The following is a 21,724-nucleotide window of genomic DNA, read 5'->3' on the forward strand; positions in this document are numbered from 1 at the left end:
TCGGTTGCAAGTAGCTCTTACCACAGCTAGCAGAGTGCCCCTGGGAGCCCTGGCGCGGGGCTCTGGATCCTCCCGTTTGAAGGAGGTGGCGGTGGCGGTGAGGGGTCCTGGTGGTGGGTGCGGGTAGAGGTGTGCTCCGTGCATGCTTCAACAGGACTCCCCGCAGTCTGCCTGCCTGTCTGCCACTCAGTCCTCTTGTCTGGGTGGGAAGGGCCAAGATGAAGGGGGGGAAAGTGCAGGTTACTCACTGGCCTTCCCAGGCAGACACACCCAGGAGGAGGGAGAGGCAAGGCGGACTGGGAGATTCTTCTGAGCCACTGCCTGAGAGCGCATTCCGATTCCTTTTGTTATCACTTCCTGAACTCTGAGGTAAATGTCTTGAGACTAGGTGCATAACTGAGGCAAATAACTCCTGGCCATTAGATGGCAAGAATGTAACACAAAGGTTGCTTCTAAAGACAGAGGAACCCCCCAACGTTGGTTCCTACTGTGTTTCTGTTATCAACACTGAATCATCCAGAAAGTGAATGGTTACCCTGGGGCAGAGGCTGGAAGTGTCAGGAGCTAGAGAATCAGATGTACTTCTAAAATAACCTGTAGACTGGATTTTAAAGAAATGGCTTGCTCAGCTGCCTGTGGACTGTATTTTCTATAAGATGCACATTATCGAGACAGAAGTCTGTAAGGGGAGATGCGGGAAATGGATCCACACAGTAAGTGAAGTAACTGTTACTTGGTAGCCTGTTGGAGGGTGGATCCTGAAAGGAAGCCTTTCTCAGATAGATACCCAGAGATACTCGAGGGAAAAGGCCTCTACACTGGCCAGACCCTTCTCTCCTTTAACCCCAAGATGCTCTTAGGATGGAGGTAAGCTGCTTCCTTCCCAGATTGGTACACTGAGGTCCTGCTCAGCCAGCCACTGAGTAGAAAGCCCAGATTTTGGACCCAGGTTTGTCAGAATTCAAGACCTTGTACTGTCCCAGAACACCCGCCAGGCATGTCTGGGCTACATTAAACAAAACCCTCTTTCACGTTACCTAAGACCAAGACACCTTTCCTCAAATGGTATATAGCTTTTCCGTGACTGATGTCTCATGAGATAAAGTCTGTGGGACAAAAGTGAAAGAAGGTTTCTTCATTGTATCTTCTCAAAGCTTTTAATAAGCCAGGTGCGGTAACTCACAGCACTCTGTAAGGCAGGGGGATGGCCACCAATGGATGCTTGCTTAGTAAGACACTATCTCAGTGAGGACATAAACTGGATGGGTGTGGTAATACGAGCAGAGGCAGACAAATCTCAAGACCAGCCTGTTCTACATATCCAGGCAGGGCTACAAAGTGAGACCCCGTCTCAAAAACTAAACTAAACTAACTAAACTAAACTAAACTAGTTAAACTAAACTAAACTAAACTAAAACAAAAACCAAAGATTAGTGAGAAGGGAAAACAGGACAGATGACTCAGTAGTTAAGAGTTCAGGGGTGGGGAAGGAGAGGGGAGGGAGGAGGGGGGAGGGAGGAGGGGGTGGGGGAGGGGGATTTTCTGCTGCTCTTGCAGAGAACCCGAATTCAGCTAAAGGGGACCCAACAATCCCTTCAGGACTGCAAGGACACCTTGCCCACATATGGTATATATTCACACTGACACACACAGCTGAACGTAAATCTTGAAAAAAAAAAATTGTAAAAAGCAGCCAGGTGAAGCTTTGTCTTTTCCTAGTTTCTGCTTTCATGGTTTTTTCTTCATGCTGGATGACTAAACTGTAATTGGTAGTCAAATTATTAAATGTGACGTGTGCCAGGTGGTGGCGGCACATGCTTTTAATACCAGCACTTGGGGGCAGAGGCAGATGGATTTCTGTGAGTTCAAGGCCAGCCTGATCTACAAAGTGCATTCCAGGACAGCCAGGGCTAGAAAGAGAAACCTGGTCATGAAAATCCATCCCTCCACCCCTCTCCAAAAGAAACGTTTAAAAAGCTAAAACGTATTGTGAATCTGCAAGCCTGGAGTCTGTGTGTTTAATCCTTTCTCAAGGAACTTTGGCTTTTGTTTTTCTTGATGAGAGGGGATGGTTTGGCGTCAGTAGACACTAATATGGAAGCAGGTTACTGTATTTTTCTCTTCATCTTCAAAGTTTATTTTTAAATTTATAAAAAAAAAATCCATTGTGACAACTTTCAAGTGATGTTTAAGAGTATAAGATAAAAAGTGACCTCCTATTCCTCCCCAAACCAGTCCCCGTTCCTCAGAGGAAAGCACCACTAGCAATTTCTTAGGTTTCTGGCCACAATGAATACACTTTTTAAAATAACACACCCCAGCTAAAGTATACCCCTGATGTGCTATTCGGCACATTCCTTTAACTTAATGGTATAGAAGAGTATCGTCCATATCAGCATATTGAACTGTTATTAGCACATCACAGTCAAGAAAACTCAGGGTAGGGCAGGGCTGGGGAGGATGCTCAACGGAAGAGCATCTGCCTGGCATATGCACAAGCCCAGAGTTCGATCCCCAGCAATGGAAGGAGGGAAGTAAAGTAAGGGGAGTCTAAAACGTGGGGTTACTGCGATTAACAGTTCCCTGTGCTCACCTGTCAATCGCAACTCCGTGACTCGGGTTCCGGGAGATCGGACACATTCTTCTGGCATGTGAGTGGTGTACAGACAGACAGACATGCAAGCAAAACAGCCATAATCTTTTTTTAATAAATAACTTTTTTAAATTAAAAGTATGTTAATTAAAAGTCCGGTCATGTTGGCTTCCCACACCGGTGCTGGTTTAACCTTTACTTGAAGCTTATGTGTAGAACTGGGGAGTCAAGGAGGGGGGAAGAGAACAGGACGAGACGGAACAGGACAGGGATGGACGCTGGTACAGCAGTTCTCAACCTGTGGGTCATGACCCCTTGGGATGATTAAAGGACTCATTCACAGGGGTCGCCTAAGACTGTCAGAAAACACAGATATTTACACCACCATTCCTAACAGTAGCAAAATCACAGTTACAAAATAGCAACAAAAATAACCTTATGGTTGTGGGGTCACCACAACATGAGGAACTGTGTTAAAGGGTTGCAGGATTAGGAAAGGTGAGGACCAGCGTTCTCTGACCTACCTCACATCAAGTACAGATGTGCCAGTGGTACGACAACAGTGCAGATCAACACTCCCTGAGTGCTCACCATCTGTCTTTAAAGTTCTTGTTACGTAATGACTCAGCCCTTTTCTCCAGCACCCTGTGAAGCAGAGGCTGGTGTCAGCCCATTTTACAGAAAGCACCCATGGGGTGGGTGTGCCGCTAGCAAGTGGGGAGGGTGCTGGAAATGCTTAAAGTTGCTGTATTAACAAAGAAAACAGTCTCGACGCTCCTGATCTTGACATGAGTTGTTCTTCAAGTAGAATTGTGAACTTATTTACGAGGACGAACACTGTTAAAGAGTTCTGGTCGAAGATCTTAGCTTGCCTTTCTATAAATTCCAGACATCATCAATAAAATCTGCCTTGATTTTATTATGATTTTGTTTTATTATATTATTATTATTATTATTATTATTATTATTATTATTATTATTATTACATTTAGAGGTTGGAGAGATAGCTCATTTGTTAAGAGTGAATCTTGGCTGGGTGGTGATAGCATATTGGGAGGTAGAGACAGGCAGGTCTCTGTGAATTTGAGGCCAGCCTGGTCTACAGAGTGAGTTCCAGGACGCACAGGGTTTCTCTGTGTCTCAAAAACCAAAAAAAGTGAATCCTACTCTTCCAGGAGACCGTTGTTATTCAGCTCCCAGTATCCATATCAGGTAGCTCATGACCCATAACCACCTCCAGGGCAATGTGACACCTCCTCAGGCGCCTGCATTCATGTTATATACTCTGCACCAGCCCATAGACACACAGTTAAAAATAAAATAAATAGGGCTGGAGAGATGGCTCAGCAGTTAAGAGCGCTGACTGCTCTTCCAGAGGTCCTGAGTTCGATTCCCAGCAACCACATGGTGGCTCACAACCATCTGTCATGGAATCCAATGCTGTCTTCTGGTGTGTCTGAAGACAGCTACGGTGTACTCACATACATAAAGTAAATAAATAAATCTTAAAAAAAAATAAGTATTTCTGGGGCTGGGGATTTAGCTCAGTGGTAGAGCGATTACCTAGGAAGCGCAAGGCCCTGGGTTCGGTCCCCAGCTCCGAAAAAAAGAACCAAAAAAAAAAAAAAAGTATTTCTAAATTACATTTTATTTACTCTGTGTGTGGCGGGGGAGGGGTAATACACATGCATGTCATGGCTCATGTGGAGAAGCCAAAGGACAATTTGTGGGAATCAGTTCTCTCCTTCTACCATGCAGATCCCAGGAATGTAAGTCACATTAAGATGGCGGCCAGCACCTTTACCTGCTGAGCCAACCTGATAAATGATATCTTACAACAAGATTGAGAGTGCCTCAAATAGTCTCTTATTCTTAAAAAATAATTTTTAATGGTTTTCTTTTATAATTTCACACACACGCATACACACACACACACAAAATGTACTAATGTACTTTGTTATAGTTATTTGTGTATCCTCCATTATCTCCCTCCTACCAAACCTTTCTTATTCCCAACAAGTCCTCTCTTACTTTCATGCTTTGGGGTGTGTGTGTGTGTATGTGTGTGTGTGCGTGTGTGTGTGTGTGTGTGTGTGTGTGTGTTTATGTGTGCGTGTGTGTGTGTGTGCATGAACATGCACACACCACACTGAATATAATTAGAGTCACTTGTACAAGCAAGTAGGGGGTTATTTACTTGGCAAGGGTGACTTACTTGGGGCTACATCACTGTGAATGGTGACTCCCCAGCAACCATTAACTCTGTAGCAGCTCAGGGAGGCGTAGGGCCTCTTGACCCTTCCATCCACCCTGGAATGTTGGCCCAGTCTTGTGCAAGTAACCACTGTTGCTGGGAGCCTGCGGGTGTATGGGGGTGCACCACTCTCGTCATAGCCAGAAAAACCACATCTCACGGCGCTCCTTGCCAATCTCTGGCTCTTACAATCTTTCTGACCTCTCTTCTGGAGTCTCTCCAGAGACTTGGAGCAGCTGATACAGATGTCATGTTTAGACAGCCCCTCTTTACTACTGAAAGAAATGACGTAGGTTGGACGAGCCTTTTCTAAGCATACATAGTCTTTTATGCTATCTGAGTAACGAAGCCATTCTAAACTGAGTGTGCATCTGAACCCTTTATCACACAGAAGACTCTAACACACAGTGTGCATCCAAACATAATGTGTCATAAGTGTGGTGCTAGTATGCAATCAATACAGTTAACTAGTATTGATAATCTTTACTGTCCCCCTCTTACTTTTCTTTTCTTTTTAAATCTTAGACAAGCTTTTTCTATACGTCCTTGCTATCCTGGAGCTCACTCTGTAGCCTAGGAGGGTCTTGAACTCACAGAGACCTCCTTGCCTCTGCTTCCTGAGTGCTGGTATTAAAGAAGCGCGGCACCACGCCCTGCTTACCTATCATAGTTTCAAAGTCAGTTGAGGAACTGACTTTTTTTTTTTTTTTTTTTGGACTCATTCTTCCTGACTCATTCTTAGAAACACTGTCCAGGAATAATAAGAATCAATACCTTCTTATATTCTCAACAGATACTCTTGTTCCCAATAAAACAAAACAGAGACCTTCAAAATCAGCTCACTGGGTCTTGTTCCTCCCAGTGCAACCTTCGGAAGTGTCTCACGGCTTAAGCCTTAAGCTGTTTGTTGCCTTGCTCTGTTTCTCTGCACACCTTCCCAAGCAAGGGAAGCCCTGTAGACAAAGTGACAAATGTCAGACTGAGAGAGGAAGAGCAGTGACTCATGATCCTGTAAGGTGGTCACAGTTGAGTGAACGCTGTATGTTTCACTCAAAGACTGAAGACAGAGAAATTGACCTCTTCTCAATGTCACTTTGACGCCCATCTTGATAGGAGACTGTGACTTTCAGTGGGGCTGGAGCACACAGGAGCTCGGCAGGTGTCTGAGTATGCGTTCCCTCTTCCCATGTCCTCTCATGTGAGTTAGAGGAGTCCTCATGTCTGGGGTTGGGGGGGGGGTCATGGCTAATGAGTGTATGTTGTTTCTTTGTTTCAATTATACTGAACCATCACTGATCATTGGAAAAGAGCCCAACCTCAGGAATAGTAACTCAGTTAGTTGTTCACTGAAATAGGTAGCATTAAAAAGCTAGAAACGAATCTTTCAGCTGCTCTAGACTCAATGGGAAGGAAGAAACACCGAGTGTCCACTGGTATCAAGAGTATTTGAACCCTGTTACCTATGCCCCAATGAGTCATCATTGGGAGACAGAGATCTGTCTGTCTGATCTGACACTAAAGGCCTGTGCTGCCACGTCGGCTTCAAATTAGTCTCCAAGAGATTATTTGCAAAATGAATCTTCCTCATTAGATTGTGGAAAATCTCAAACATGTATGAAACTGAAGAAAAAGGTAAAACAAATTTCCACATACATCTGCTTAACAATTCAGAAATTGAGGTGTGTTAGGACCCGGCTGGTGCCACCGTTCAGCAGTATTCCTATGGAAGCCTCGGTCCAGAGGGAACTGGGAGGTCCAGCAGGAACTGGGAGGTGTGGACTCTTCAGTGGGTGGGGCTTAGTAAAAGGTCTTAAGTTCACTTGAAGAAGATGGTGGGACTCTTACCCTTCTCTCTCTTTTTCTTTTTCTTTGGTAGCCATGAGGTCTGCAGTTTTACTCTGCCATGGCCTCAGACTAGGATGAACAATTTGGTCATGGAGAATATGGAGGTTTGAGAAATGTCTTCAAGAGGTTCATGCATTTGAAGACTTGGTCCCCACTGATGCTGGTTTTGGAGGTTAGAGAGCTTTTAGGATGTGGATTCTTTCTGGAGGAAGGACACGATCGGAGGGCGTGCTTTTAGAGTTTATGGCCTCCCTGTTTTCAGTTCTCTCTCTCTCTCTCTCTCTCTCTCTCTCTCTCTCTCTCTCTCTCTCTCTGTGTGTGTGTGTGTGTGTGTCTCTGTCTCTGTCTCTCTCCTTCCTTCCTTCCTTCCTTCCTTCCTTCCTTCCTTCCTTCCTTCCTTGGTGTGGCTGAGATGTGACTTCTCAGCTTCTTGTTTCTGCCACCTGTTGCCGCAATGTCCCTGGCAGGGATTCTCCCTCTCAAACGTAAACCAGCACAAACGTTTTCTTCCTTGAGTTTGCTGCTGGTTGTGATGGTTTTAGCACAGCAACGAAAGGTAACTAATACAAACAAGAACTTCGGAAAGTGAGCCGAGGTAAATATTTTCTCTTCATACGTGGATAATCTCGGGTATTTTTACTATAGTAACAGAAAACTGACTAGCTCTACAGCAGATTGAGCTATATCCTTTAAACAACAAGCTATAACGCCTTAGCCCTCCAGAATGTTAATTGGAAATTGGGACTTTACAGAGATGAGTCATGATGGATTAGAGTGGGTCCCCGAAATCTAATCAGTGTTTTCCTTGTAAGAAATGCAATGGAGAGATGGCTCAGTGGTTAAGAGCACTGACTGCTCTTCCAGAGGTCCTGAGTTCAATTCCCAGCAACCACATGGTGGCTCACAAACATCTGTAATGGGATCTGATGCCCTCTTCTGGTGTGTCTGAGGACAGCTACTTACATATAATTAATAAATAAAATAAATAAGAGAAACGCAATGCAATAGGCTAGAAGGCAGTATAAAGTGGAGGAGGAGACTGGCGTCATGTTACTACAAGCCGAAGAGTGCTGAGGATGGCCAGAAGTCACTTGATACCCTAAAACCACGTCGGGTTTGGATTTCTGGTCTCTGGAACTGTAAAAGAATAAATCTGTACTGTGTTAAGGCACCTAGTTTGTGTTCATTTGTCCCAGCAGCTCTGGGAAACAAGAGAGCCAGAGACGTCAGATCCAAAGTATAGGATGGGGTGAGGAGTGTGGGTGGAGACCCAAGATGGGAGAACATGAATCAGCTCGAATCTGCCTTACATCAGCAAGGTCCAGGTCTGGCTCTTCAAAGCTGCACAAGTACAAACACGTCAGGCTGCTTTACCTGAAAGGCAGGTGGGCAGACGCTGCACAGCCTGTTGGCACAGACACGTCCTGATGAGAACGCTCTCTGTGCAGTCAGGCAGCTTGCCTCTTAGCCGGTGGGGAGGGGGAGTGTGAGCAGGACTCAGGCATGGTGGGAGGGTGGTCCTGAGGAAACATCCTTTGATCGATCGATCGATCGGCTGGCTGTTACTGTAGTTGGGGGAGCATCTGTGGCCTGATGAACACAGAGCTGCACTGAACCGAGCTGCTAGGCTACCTCACTGTGGAAAAGGTCAGCAAGCGCTGGCCACTCCTCGGCACTGAGAATTCATCGCCATAACGAAGAGGAGAAGGTGGCAAGCAAGGGTGCCGCCATGACACCTGTTACAGAGCCACTGCCTGTGTATTTAAAACACTAAATAGTGATGGCGGTTGTCTGTGTTCCCTGAGCACTCTGCATGGAGCAGACGAGATGAACCTCGGCTCTGATCCGTGAAGTGTGTCAGGCGCTGGAAGATTACAAAGCTGTCTGTCTGCTTGTCTGTCTGTCTGTCTCTGTCGTCTCTGTTTCTTAAGACAAGGTTTCTCTGTGTAGCCCTGGATGTCCTGGAACTCAGAGACCCACCTGCCTCTGGTTCCCGAGTGCTGGTTTTAAAGGCATTCGTAGCCACCCCCCTCCTCCCTCCTCCCAAAGGCTTTTGTTTCCTAGCACTGGCTGTTGTGTAGCTCAAGGAGACCCATCTTCATCCTCACACACAGTGAATTCTAACCAGGGGTCGGTAGAAGCGTATTGTTTAGTCAGCATTTGACTGATGGGGTATGGGGTCTACTTCCCAGCACAGCTCCTTCAGAGCAAGGGTTCCTTCCTTTCTCATCACCTGTTAGCACTGGCTCACCAGTACCCCGAGATCAGGTGACTTTCACGCAGATTTTCATCCTGCCCCTCTGAAAAGTGAGCCACAATGAGCCATCTAATGATTCCTTGAGGCAGGGAGGGAAGTAGAAAAGGCTGTAAGAGACTTCTCCTCACACTTGGGTACTAACCATTTCCCATTGGTTTCCCTAAATCTGTGTTTTTCAACCTTCCTAATGCTGCAACTCTTTAAGCACAGTTGCTCATGTTGTGGTGACCCCAGCCATAAAATTATTTTTGTTGCTACTTCATAACTGTAATTTCGCTACTGTTAGGAATCACGTAAATATATGATATGCAGGATATTTTATATTTGACTCCTGGAAAGGGTCATCCCACCCCTTAGTGTGGCCACTAAGACCACAGGTAAAAGAAACATTTAAGGGGGGCTAAAATATCCAACTATGAGTGAAAACAAAGTGTCTAGGACAGGTGTGTGTGTGTGTGTGTCTGTGTGTCTGTGTGTCTGTGTGTGTGTGCATGCAAGTGTTTGTAAACTACTAGTGTAAAAGTTAGGTCTGGTTCTTCCTCCTAGCCCAGAAATAAGACTCAGGCTCAAACTTTATTTATAAATACCCTGGCCATATAGCTAGGTTCTTCTCTGACTAGCTCATAACTTAAAATACCCCATTTATTCTAATCTGCATCCTGTCACATGACTGGTTACCTGTGCTTAGGTAACATGTGCCTGTCTTGTCACATCTTCCCTGGGGAAATCCTGTGTGTCTTACACTACCTCAGAATCCTTCCTGTCTACAGGATGTCCCACCTCCTATTTCCTGCCTAGCCTATAGGCCATCAACTTTATTACTGACAGGGGCCACATTTATACAGACGTATTTTCTTTACACGCTAGCCTTTCTTAGTGACTGCTGGGACTGGTGGCAATACTCCGGGTACTTGCCGTTGCAGACTCCAGTCCCATGTATCTTTGGAACTGTGGACATGGATCTCCTGTGTCATATGGTGCTGAGTGAGGGGTGTGTGTGTGTGTGTGTGTGTGTGTGTGTGTGTGTGTTTTATTCCTTTTTTTCTGCCTTCTAAAGCCAAAGTCCTGTCATATAACCAAGGCTGATTTGGAACTTGATATATAGGCAAAGCTGGCCTCAAATGTGCAATTCTCCTGCCTGGCCTCTTGAATTCTGGAATCTCAGGAGTGAGCCACCATGCCCAGTGGTGCTAATGTCTTTACTCTCGTCTCTTTCTTATCCTGCTTAGCCTCTCTCAGCAGTCCTACCCTGTGTCACTGGGAAACTGCCCAGAGAAGGCAGAGCCAGGGCTGGGACAGTGTTTGAGTGATGCAGTCTAGCCCCACAGGACCACAGTCACTATTAGGAGAGAGGGGAGAAAGCCACCGAACAGGTGACAAGCATAGACGAGGCTCCGAGCCATTCTTCTCTCCACCCTCACACACCACCTACAAGGTAAGCAACGAACTCTGATCTAGGCGCAAAGCCGGTCTACTAAGATGCTCAGTGTACTTAAATCTAGTCATGGGGCAGAGGGGAAGAAGGCAGCCATGAGGAAGCTGCATGACTGGAGGTCACAGCCACATTTCCCCTCCTTTCTATTAAGAACAGCTAGCTGACACCAGAGCCATGGAGACAAACAAAGACTCCCACACACGCTAGCCTGACTTCTGCCAGCCATGGTATGAGAGGCGAGTGCCCCCACCCCACAACCGTTAAAACGGTTTAATGAAGACTTGGCCTGCCATCTTTGCAGGGAACAAACCCCACTGAGAGACACTGACTTTTTTATTCTCTAACAAAACAGTAGAGTTTCCCTTAAGGCCAGTAGTCAACATTAAATGGATCACAAATAGTTTTAACTCCTCAGAGTAGGCAACTGGATTTGTCCCAAGTCCATGACCTGGCAAAACAAAAGGATGCTGAGTGCCATCAGTGGGAGGCTTGTGGGAGGAATGGCCTCGGCGGGCTACCGACGCAGACTTGAGGCACATCTTAGGACCTTGAGCTCAGAGAGACGCCTGCCTCTGCCTCCTGGGTGCTGGGATTTAAGGATTTCCCCTTTCTTCTTTAACTCCCATTTTCTGATTATTTTATCAATTCAATGGACAAGTGATAAACTTCACAACAACCACATGCCATTTTTATTTTTCCTGCTCTAATTTTAAAGAATTAAAAAAAAAATACCCCTATAGTTCATGGATGTGTGTTTCATGAGGTCAGAAGAGGCAGTATTCAAGCCTGGCACTTGCTGGTTAGATGAAGACTAGCTCACACCAATGGTGTATGAACTTGGACTCGAGTGCTCCCAGACAGTAAGTCTTACAGGCACTGACCTGAGTGAGAACTCAAACTGCCCCTGTAACATTAGCCAGTCGCCCTTTCTCATCCCCCTGGTGATGAGTTCATATGTTATTGCATGGAACTACCTGGTTTCACACAGCTTTCTATAGTCATATTTTCACCTTTGTCAGGACGTTCTATGTCATTCCAGTCTGAAGGAGAAATCACTGTCATTGCAGGTGACATTCAGATCTGTCTGAAGAGAAGGTTTGGTTCTGAGTACCTGTTCTGAAACAACTTCCTATCTTCTAGGAAGTGGGTGGTTAGAGGTGTCTTCCCCGGTGTTTCTGTGCCAAAGCCAAGAGGTTCATCAGTCACGCCGATGTGACACAGAACCTTCATCTCATAAGATTCTTAGTTAGAATGTGAGTCAAGACTCCAATGTGCTGGTGGGATCAGAGGGGACTATGACACTGAAAATCCATCTACAGATCCCTGAGCCACCTCCAGGGACCCAGCAATGTGCCACATTCAACACCCAGTTCCTTACTGCTGGAAGTACTAAGTCTCTGAAGCATCTATAAAGAAGTGAGATATTAGGTGTTTTGTTTGTTTGTTTGTTTGTTTTGACCTGGAACTCGCTCTGTCGTTAGCCCCAGCCTGCAGTCAGTGACTCAGTGCAAGCAGCTCTGTCATCAAAAGCCAATGCTAAATGCACCATTTACAAAGGATCTCCACCATCACGGCATGCTCTCCCGTTCGCTCACTGTTGCTCTCTGTCTGCTGTTGGTCTGTGTCTCTCTCTCATAGTCCCACTCTGAGATGGCCTTTGTCTCTCCATCGTCAATAAATACATTGCATGTTGTGATCATACCTTGCTTTGACCAGCCATAAAACCCTAATGTCTGTAGTTCAGGCTGGCCTCAAACTCAAGAGAGGTGCCTGCCTCTACCTCCTCAGTGCTGGACTAAAGGTATGTGCCCACACTGTCGGGCAAAATATTAGTTTTTTGAACAACTGTTCATCTTTTTCTTCTTAAATAATCTTTTTCTTTTTCTTTATTTAAATATGAGGGCACAACTGAAGCCCCCTCACAACAGAAGAAGTAGATGATATGCTAAGTCTACTCTCTGGCCTTGAATTATTGAAATGAGACCTTGATCAATTTTCTAGAAGTTCTAGAATGGTGGCTGAAATCCCCTTCTAATATGCTGGGGGAGGTGACATTCACAGTGCTAGGTCTCAAAGAACCTGTGTACACCATCCATTATCTTTCTCTACGTCCATATATTCTTGGTTCTCAGACAAGCATTAACCATGACCATCTCAGACTGTCCAAGTCTCACACATCACATGTGCTCTGTGGCTTCCACCTAAGGAGAAGTGCAAAGTGAGTTGGGTCTGTAGAGATGTACGCACCAGAAGAACAGCTTCTAGAGATGCACAGGACAGAGGAACAAACAGCTTCTTATTCCCCTCTCAGGAGGAGAGAGGTTCTAGGGATACAACTGATCTGCTAGTCAACAGTCAAGTGGGAAATGTGCCTCTTTCTACCATTACCAGGAAGACAGAGGAAGAGTCTATAGGGAGAGAGCACCAGATCATAACTATTGACCTGACACATTTCATAATATCTTCAACAACTTATTTTTGATTGTGTGCATCTGTGTCCGTCTGTGTGTAGGTATGTGTAAGAGCACGCACCGGCACACACAGAGCAATTGAAGGATGGGTAGGTGCAATGGAGGAGAGAAGAGGCCAACAATAAGTATTGCTGGAAAACCCTGATTACATGGAGCAGTGTGGGGATGCTTTCCATGGAACAAAGAAATTGGCCAAGGAGTGGTTTGCGTGAAGGTCGCCAGGCACAGCCTTCTAGACAAAACACACTGAGCAAAAGAGCCGTAAACAGCAAGGATGGTAGACAGGAACACAAGAATACACAGTGCCGTGGGCAACACGATGGGGGCGATGTGACTGGCTGTGATAGAAGTGGGTGCCATGGGGTTCTAGCATGTATGTGGCATACATTTATAGATATGGTCTTTGGCCTGTTTTCTCGGGCAGAATCCATTCTATCTATCCGAATCTACATCTCCCCTGTAGAGAAGGTTGCTGGGAAAATCTTTTGTTCTAATGATGTGGTACTTGAACCCACTTCTTGACATAGACCTTCTAAATTCCTTAGATTCCTCTGAATGACCAGAGACTCTCTTGTTTTAACGGGTTACTCTCGGTAGACTCCTGAAGATCCTCAGGGTGGGGGCTGGCTGTCAGGAGAACTAAACATGTGTGATCAGAGTTGGACTTTTTGACCTCATTTCCCAGAACTCTGAGGAGGTAAGGACTGAAGATTGGGTTGACAGTCAATAGCCACTGATGTATTCTACAGGCCTACTTAATGAAGCCTCCACAAATACCCCAAAGATAACTGCGCATGGAGAGTGTTCTGGGAGGGGGAGTGCCCACGGAGGGCACAAAAGTTGTGTGCTGTTCCCCATGAATGTTGCATTATTGGTGTGGACCCTGTGACGGCCACTACTGCTTGACAAGGTACCCTCATATCGATATAGAGGGTCACAGTTCTCCAGCATCCTTTGCTTTCACTTTTGATGATCTTCACTATGTGCTATGGGAGTCTCCTTATGTTTTTCTCCTTTGGGAAATTTGTATGGGCTTTCATAGGGGGTGTGAATGTATACAAAAATCATTCTAATAAAAATAGATCTCCACCACTGTGGAAACACAGTGTGACAACTGTGCCTACTCCTACCCAAGAATCCAAAAATCCCCTTCGTGCCCCCCTGTTTGCACCAAGAATAGATAAGTTAAAGATTTATTAACTAAAAGATTGGTCTAGGAACTCTTAGACTCTTACCCCTGGTCCCAAGGATGAAAGCATGCCATTGAGAGAAACAATGGGTCCAGACCCAGTCTGAGGCCTTGGCAGTTGAGGGAAATTGTAGGTTAGGGGGGTCCTGTGTCTGCTCCACCACAGGCTTGGGCCTCTTGGGGAGGCTGGACACGGGGAAGTTGACCCCGCTTACCCCAAGCTGCTGCTGGGTGGATGTTGGGCTGTGGGAAGCCTCAGGACACCCCTCTGGGGCTGCGGCAGCACAGTCTGAGAGCAGGACACAGCCAGAGCTAGCTCGGGGGTCCTCGACCTGCAAGGATGCTGGAGCCATCGGGTTCTCAGGCTCTCGGGCATCCAGGCACGGCTGGGATGTTGTGGAAGAGCTGAGATCAGAATGGGGGCCCATGAGGCTGGATCTAGCCCGGGGCAGAGGGGAAAGAGAGGCGGAGCTCCAGCTGGTCCCATGGGGAGAGTCTTTGGATTGATGGCGGTGGGCTTGAGTTTGTTGCCCCTTGGAGCACAGGGAGGCTTTCTTCAGGAGATTAGACAGCAGCTTTGTAGGTGAAGGCCTTCTCTGTGGCTCCCCATGGCAGATCCCAATGAAAAGAGACAGCCTGTGGTTTTAAGGCGTTTATTGTCAGGGCAAAAAGTGGATGAGTAAAACTGTACTCCACTTCTCAGAGTGAGCCTGAGATTAAATACCTTTTGCAGGGAGGAGTGTCTAGGAAGAAAAGGTGATTGGCTAAGCCTCCAGGCCTTTAGGTACCTCATTATAATGGAGATCTGTCTTGAGCCTACGTGACCTGTGGTCACTTCCTCTACCTGTGGAGAGGCTTGGGACATTGCCCTTATGTGACTGATGGCCACAAATCTATGGAGGGCTGTGGGCCAGTGACTGGCCTGGTTTCCTGGAAGTCAGGAGAAACACCTTTCAGGGTCTCTGGGGTTTCAAACCTCCTCAACCGGGAACCAGGGTGCCTTTCACAGTCCCACAGGAAAAAGTTCAGTTACTCAGTATAGAATAGTGCCCACGATTGATTCCCTAGGTGTGTGACTTACAGGATGAATGGGAAGATCTGTACTGCCCCTTGAGAAGCAGATTCTGTTAAGCTAGAGTGGCTTGATCTTCTGTCATATACAGGGATATACACTGAAGGTATTAGGACACGTCATAGCGGTCCCCTGGGGAATGTATGAGAACACCACATATTGTAAGACTAAGGTGCCTAGGAACACAATTAGGGGACTGCTCAATGCTGGTTATGCTACATGGTACAAGCATTGCATCCTGCCCTTCGAGGAATGAAAACTGCTTATAGGTTTGTTTCTCAGGGCTCAACGTCTGATACCTCCTGACCACAAAGACTGAGAGCATACAGGAGGGTACATGGTGGGGTTGCTGAACCCTAGAAAATAACAGGGACTTAGATGCTTGCTGAACTTCCTGCCTCTGCTTCAGAGAAAACTACTGTAATGACGTTAATAATCTCTTTCATTCTGGACACTGAAAAATCAGGCTAAAACGAGTTAAAACAATCGGTGAAAAGATCATGTTTCTTGGAATCACTAAGCCTGCTTTAGCACTGCCTTTGACTAAGGTACTCTGCACATACAGAGTAGGAAAGGCAGAGCCTTTTCCCAGTAAACACAAGAGCTATCCTGATTTACCCTCAGTCAGTCTCTTTACCCCGCCCGGAGCTGGACTCTGGCACTCTGTCGTTTCTTCCCTCTGGTTTTTCACCTTTGTAATAAGCTGGCCGACGTCACACAGTGGTTCCCCAAGTCCTGTGACCAGTTACAGCTAACTAATCAGAATCAAAGTTGGACTCACAGGGATACCTTATTTCTGCCTCGTCCAGGTGGCACCCTGTCTGTGACTGGCATCTGACGGAAGAGTAATCAGGGGACGGAGCAACAATCCTGGGTCATTATACCATTTCCTGAGGCAGAAGGGAGTTAAAACGTGGACCACTCAGGCGTCTGTCTGGTGGACATCCCCACACATCTCAGCTCGCAGACACGAAGTGTTCCATGCTGAGAATCAAATCGTGTCGTCTGTCATTTACAGGAGCTCTTAATGAACCTAAGCAGACGTCCCATGGGTCCTTGTCAGGGGTGGTATTTGGACTCACACTGAAGGGGAATAGGAACCCAAGTTCAGTAGCAGTTAGAGGCGGTGTCAGTGTAAAACCAAAGAGGGATGGGTCTGTTCTAAAAACCAACGCCAAAGCAAAACCAACCAAAAACCAAACAAAGACCACACTGATTTAAATATGTAAAAATAAATGTTAATGACGTCACTGTGCTGTAATTAACTCAAACAAAACATCACAGCTGGATCTGGGAGGCCACTCAGGCACACACTTGCCCAGTCTACACTCAGTGAAGTTGTGTAGTTAGAATGGCGGGTCTGAAGCCTCCAAGCCCGCTTCAGGTTGGTTGGTTTGGCTTTTTTTTTTCTTTGTTCCCTTCCCTTCCCTTCTCTTCCTTTCTCTTCTCTTCCCTTCCTTTCTTTTCTCTTCTCTTTCTTTCCCCTCCCCTCCCCTCCCCTCCCCTCCCCTTCCCTTCCTTTCCTTTCCCTTTCTTTTTCTTTTCTGAAACAGGGTCTCTCTGTGTAGCCCTGGCTACATGGCATACATGTACACACTCCAGATTAGCATCCACATATGAGGGGGAGAACGTGCCTCTGAGGGTTTTTTTTTCCCTAAGTTTGGGTCAATACATTTCAATTTTCTTTACATCGTATGTATGTATGTATGTATGTATGCATGTATGTATGTATGTATGTATGTATGTACGTACCACATAAGGATTACCACATCCTTACCCACTCATTTGTTGGTGGACATCTGGGTTGGCTCCATTTCCTTGCTACCTTGAATATAGCAGTGATGAGCACAGATAAGGTATGGGATTGTCCGGGTGCATGCCTGGGAATAGCTGGGTCATGTGGCAGTTTGACTTTTAATTATTTTGAGGAACCTCCAAACTGATGCCCGTAATGGCTATGTTAATCGGAACTCCCGCCGGCTGTCAGTCAAGGCTCCTAGTCTCTCATTTCCTCTCCAGCCTTCTTGCTTTGTTAGAATTCCTGATGATGACTACTCTAACTTGGGTAAGGGTGTACGTCAATGTAATTTTAATTTGCATTGGTTTTAAAGCTAGGACTGCTGGATACTTTTCAACGTAGTTATTGGCCATTTCTGTTTCTTCTTTCGAAAATGGTTTATCCTACTAGTTCACTTGGAATTTTGATAGGCATTTCATTAAATCCAAAAAGTGAAAGTAAGGCAGGGAACCTGGAAAGGGAAAGAGAGGATGAAGAAAGAAAGGAAATCTGAGCTGAGCATAGTGGTTCATGCCTATTACCCCAACACTTGGAAAGCTGAGACAGGAGGATTGCCAGAAGTTTGAGGTCAGTCTGAGTTATAAGGTTTGATTTCATAGTTCCAGGCCAACTTGAGCCCCACAGTGATGTTCTGTTTTGTTTTTGTTTTAAAAGCAATAAATACTTTATTGTTTGAACATGTAAACAAACCTTAATCTTTTAAATATAGACTGTCTACTTGGCAATATTAGGTAATTTGTTTTATTTAATTTAAACAATCGTTACCACCCCTGAGCCCATTTATAGATGAGAAAATGAGGCTAGGGAAAGTTAAACCCCAGAGTAAATTACAGCCTCCAGGTTAAGGCGGCCAAAGGTTAGGTACAGGAAGTCATGGAGGATTTATGAGCTCAGGTGGGATGTACAGCTGTGCTGTCCTGGGTTAGCCTGGTATCAACATGCACCAGCAGATGACAGTGTAGATCTCTGGAACATCCTGGTAAGATCCTGGAATGGCCTGTTTCGTTTCTTTTGGATTTCCAAGACCGTTGAGCCCAGGCTAGCAGCAGGAGCAAGCTTGACTAACAGTCTACCTAGTTTGAAGTTCAAAGTCAAAAAAAGCACAGTCCAATCTAGTCATTTTGCTATTGTTCTTGTTGTCTGTTGTTTTTTTGTTTTGTTTTGTTTTGTAATAATAGACATGATCACACTATAGCCTTGACTGACCTGGAACTTACTATGTAGACCAGGCTGGACTCAGACTTACAGAGATCCTCTGCCTCAAGTGCTGGGACTAAAGTTGTGTATGAGCACACTTGGCTTAGTCCTTTTCTTGTAACTGTGGTTATATTCCAGACGGTCAGGGCTGCTCATTTTAGCCTGTGCAATGATGAGGATTTTATTTTTAGCCTTTATAGGTTAAGAGGCAAAATGACAAGGAGCAATGGCTTTGGTCCGCAAGTGTCACAAACTTATCTTCGTGTACAAGGAAGACAGCAATAGATGTGCTGATGGGTTAGGAGGAGAGCTCACCCAGCTTCAATGGTAGACAGAGAACCGCAGGCAGCTAAGGAGTTGAGACCAGGGAGAGAAAAACAGTCTTCTCTAGGGAAGAACTTGGCCGTCAGTTATCCAATATCAAATGATAAGCTTGAAAATGTACTACATGCACGCAACCTGATATGGACTGAGCAGGCTGAATTTATGTATCTGGGAGTATGTATGTACACATGCATGCATGTGTGCATGTATGTATGTAACAACAACAAAAATAGGTTATGAATTTGAAAGCAAGCAGGGTGGGGGTAGATACATGGAAGGCTTTGTGGGGAGAAAAGGAAGGGGGAAATTAAAGCAAATGTATAAAAATCTCAAAAAAATTATTTAAAAGCCTTGGGTTTGTTTTTATCTGTCAATATAATGAAACACTATAAGCAAATGGTAGAGCATTCCTCACTGATAGAAAGGATTAGAACAACATTTATTGTGCTCAAAAGAATTACGTTACGTGAAGGAACCAGGCACAGTGGAGAGCCTATCTTTCAAGTCCATTCATACATGATTCAGACACCATGAATTCATAGTGACAGCAAGTAGAGTAGTGGGGGTCTGGGGAAGGGGTTGGGGACAAAGAGAGCAGAAAGGATGATAATGGGCCTTGGTCCCACTGTGTGTGTGGGGGGGGGTTGCTCATTATCCTGATTATGAAGATGACTTCATGGGTGCTCATGTGTCAAAACACATCAGAGTGCACTTTAAGCTGGGGAAAGACAATAGTCAAAGTTCTTAAAAAATCACTTCAATCAAGGGAGATGTATAGCACAACTTCAATAACGTCTGAGTCAGGTATGCCATGAAAATCTGTAGTTTCTTTATGGGCACAGAGTTGCATCCTACCCTCTAGACTTTCTAGCAGTAAGAAGTGGCTAAGAGTTCTGGCTGGCAGAGCATCTGCCCCCACTATTAGCCTCCACTGGATGCAGGAACAGCCAGAGAAGCCCCCTGAGCTCTGGAGCTCAGCCCTGCCTCCAGCCTGCAGTATTGGCACTGTGAACTATATGGAGTCCTCGTGGGAAAAGCCCCATGTGCTGCTATCAGGGTCCCACCCTCATCTTCACAGTTCCTAGCATCCAAAGTCCAAAGGTTACACACAGCAGTGTGGGTTATACTCAGGTAAACAGATTCTGGGGCAGTCTGCATGGAGGATTCTGGAGGCCTGTATATATGAGCCAGGTAGGCATGGACACATGAGAAGACAGTGGGAATACTGTTAAATATAAATGCATAATCTATGACATATGACAGGTCCATCAGTAGTGAAGGATACATACTGATATATCGATTGATATAATATTCCTAATATCAATATTAATTTGATAGAACAGCACAAATCATTGAAATTTACTATGCCTCAGTTGCTTCCTTGGTTTAAAGGAGAGAGATTTTTCTGCTTTTCTCACAGGCTACACAAAGAAGGAATAAAAGCTTGCATTTGAGAGCTCCATGCCCCCTCCCCCAAACTCAGTGATCGGCCTGCCTCTCTTGCCTGGCTTCCAAGCACTATAAAAATGACAAAGTTTCTCACAATACACAGTGCTGATCGTAACCACACTGGTGAACTCTGGTCTGAGCCCCTAAGCCAAGTTCGTGGTTTCACACTGATTGAAGGCTGTACCCATGTCAGAAAAATAGTGTTTCTCAACAGCCTCCTTCCTTTAACATGACCACCACAGTTATGATCTGACAACTCTTCCTTCTAACGCAAGCTGAGAACTGTAGATACATTCGAAATAAATGTACAGATAAGGGATACATTTGGAAAATAGAAATATTATCAACTACTATCAATTAACTACTGTTAATTTCTTTTTTTTTTTTTGGTTCTTTTTTTCGGAGCTGGGGACCGAACCCAGGGCCTTGCGCTTCCTAGGTAAGCGCTCTACCACTGAGCTAAATCCCCAGCCCCTGTTAATTTCTTTTTAAAGTTCTACTCACCACGTCTTGGCTTTAGAATATGAAGAATTCATAAGTGTATGTACGGTGGCTGGAGCAATAGCTCAGTGGTTCAGAGTACAGGCTGTAGAGGACACAAGTTCGATTCCCAGTATTCCCACCTAAACCTCCAGTTTCAGAGGATCTGATACCCTCTTTTGGTCTCTAAAGTCACCAGGGCACACATGGTACACATAAATATATGTACGGAGAGCACTCATACACATACAATAAAAATGAAATAAAAATTTAAAGTGTATTATATTGCTATCACCAGAGAAATGACTTCTCATGTCCTGGGAATTTTATGTTCCTCGTTGCAAACCCTCAGAACACATCTACAAGCTCAACCTTATGTTATTATGTCTTCCACTCTATAAGTGAGGTAGCTAATGGTCACCGAGGTTAAACAATATGCAGGGAACGGTGGAGCTGGTGTGGAACCATGTTTGTCCAGGCGATGGCACCATATATACTTCCTGCTATGAATAAGCTATGACATATACATATGTCAGAAAAAAAGTTAGGAATGGACACATTTTTTTTTTAAACACAGGACAGATTTGCAAAACTGGCTTCCCCAAAGCAAAGAGGCCAAGTTGGAACAACTACATCAACCCATCTAACCGACAGAAAAGACAGTAACTCGCAGGTGCCTCAGTCAAGGTTACCATTATCATCTGTGTTGGATACATGCTATCGATCCCTTCTATATGTTTATAAACATAGTCTAAGACCATGTAGTGGCCAACTTGGCAAAACAGTAACACATTTTATACATGAACCTGCTGGCTTTGTTTGTTTATTTGCTTGTTTGTTTGAGACAGGGGCATGCTATTTATCTCCGCCTGGCCTGAATCTGCTATACAGCCCAGGCTGTCTTCAAACTCCTGCCTCAAACACCCCGACGCTAGAATTACAAGCATGCTCAACCATACTGGACAATTACTGTCCTTTTCCATGAACAGCGTAACTGAGATACCTGCTGTGCCTGCTAACACTTCGCTGTCTGCATTTGATACAGGGTAGGTATCTGGGCTGTGATTCTTTTTGTTAATATAAACAGTGCTGCCTTCCTCGGTGGTTCATTCCCTTAATCTCAGCACTTGGGAGGCAGAGACAGGTGGATCTCAGAGTCCCAGGCCAGCCTGGTCTGCGTAGTGAGTTCCAGGACATCGAGAGCTACCTAATGATACCTTATCTTAGGAAAAAAACTAAGTTAATCAGTTAAGCCGTGTTCTACTGCACCCCCAAACACATGCCTCATTCTTTACTTGGGATACACTAACAAAGGGCATGGTTACCCTGGAATGGATCGGTAGAATACCCCGAAAGGACG

The 21,724-nt window shown here is 45.3% G+C and overlaps 1 protein-coding gene across 4 annotated transcripts in view; it reads right to left on the bottom strand.

The window, feature by feature from the left end:
* Ston2 (stonin 2) overlaps positions 1–21,724 on the bottom strand; it is a 149,494-nt gene that overhangs the window by 46,598 nt on the left and 81,172 nt on the right. Inside the window, exon 1 of one of the 4 annotated variants that reach the window (XM_063261954.1) lies at positions 22–3,513. The exons of the other annotated variants lie outside the window; for them this stretch is intronic. The gene's annotated coding sequence lies outside the window, so the exon portion shown is untranslated. Of the gene's footprint in view, positions 1–21; positions 3,514–21,724 lie in introns of those variants that run through there. 4 annotated transcript variants of the gene reach the window in all.

The sequence above is a fragment of the Rattus norvegicus genome, chromosome 6 (genome assembly GCF_036323735.1).
Source record: "Rattus norvegicus strain BN/NHsdMcwi chromosome 6, GRCr8, whole genome shotgun sequence".
In the NCBI taxonomy this organism is placed as follows: Eukaryota; Metazoa; Chordata; class Mammalia; order Rodentia; family Muridae; genus Rattus; species Rattus norvegicus.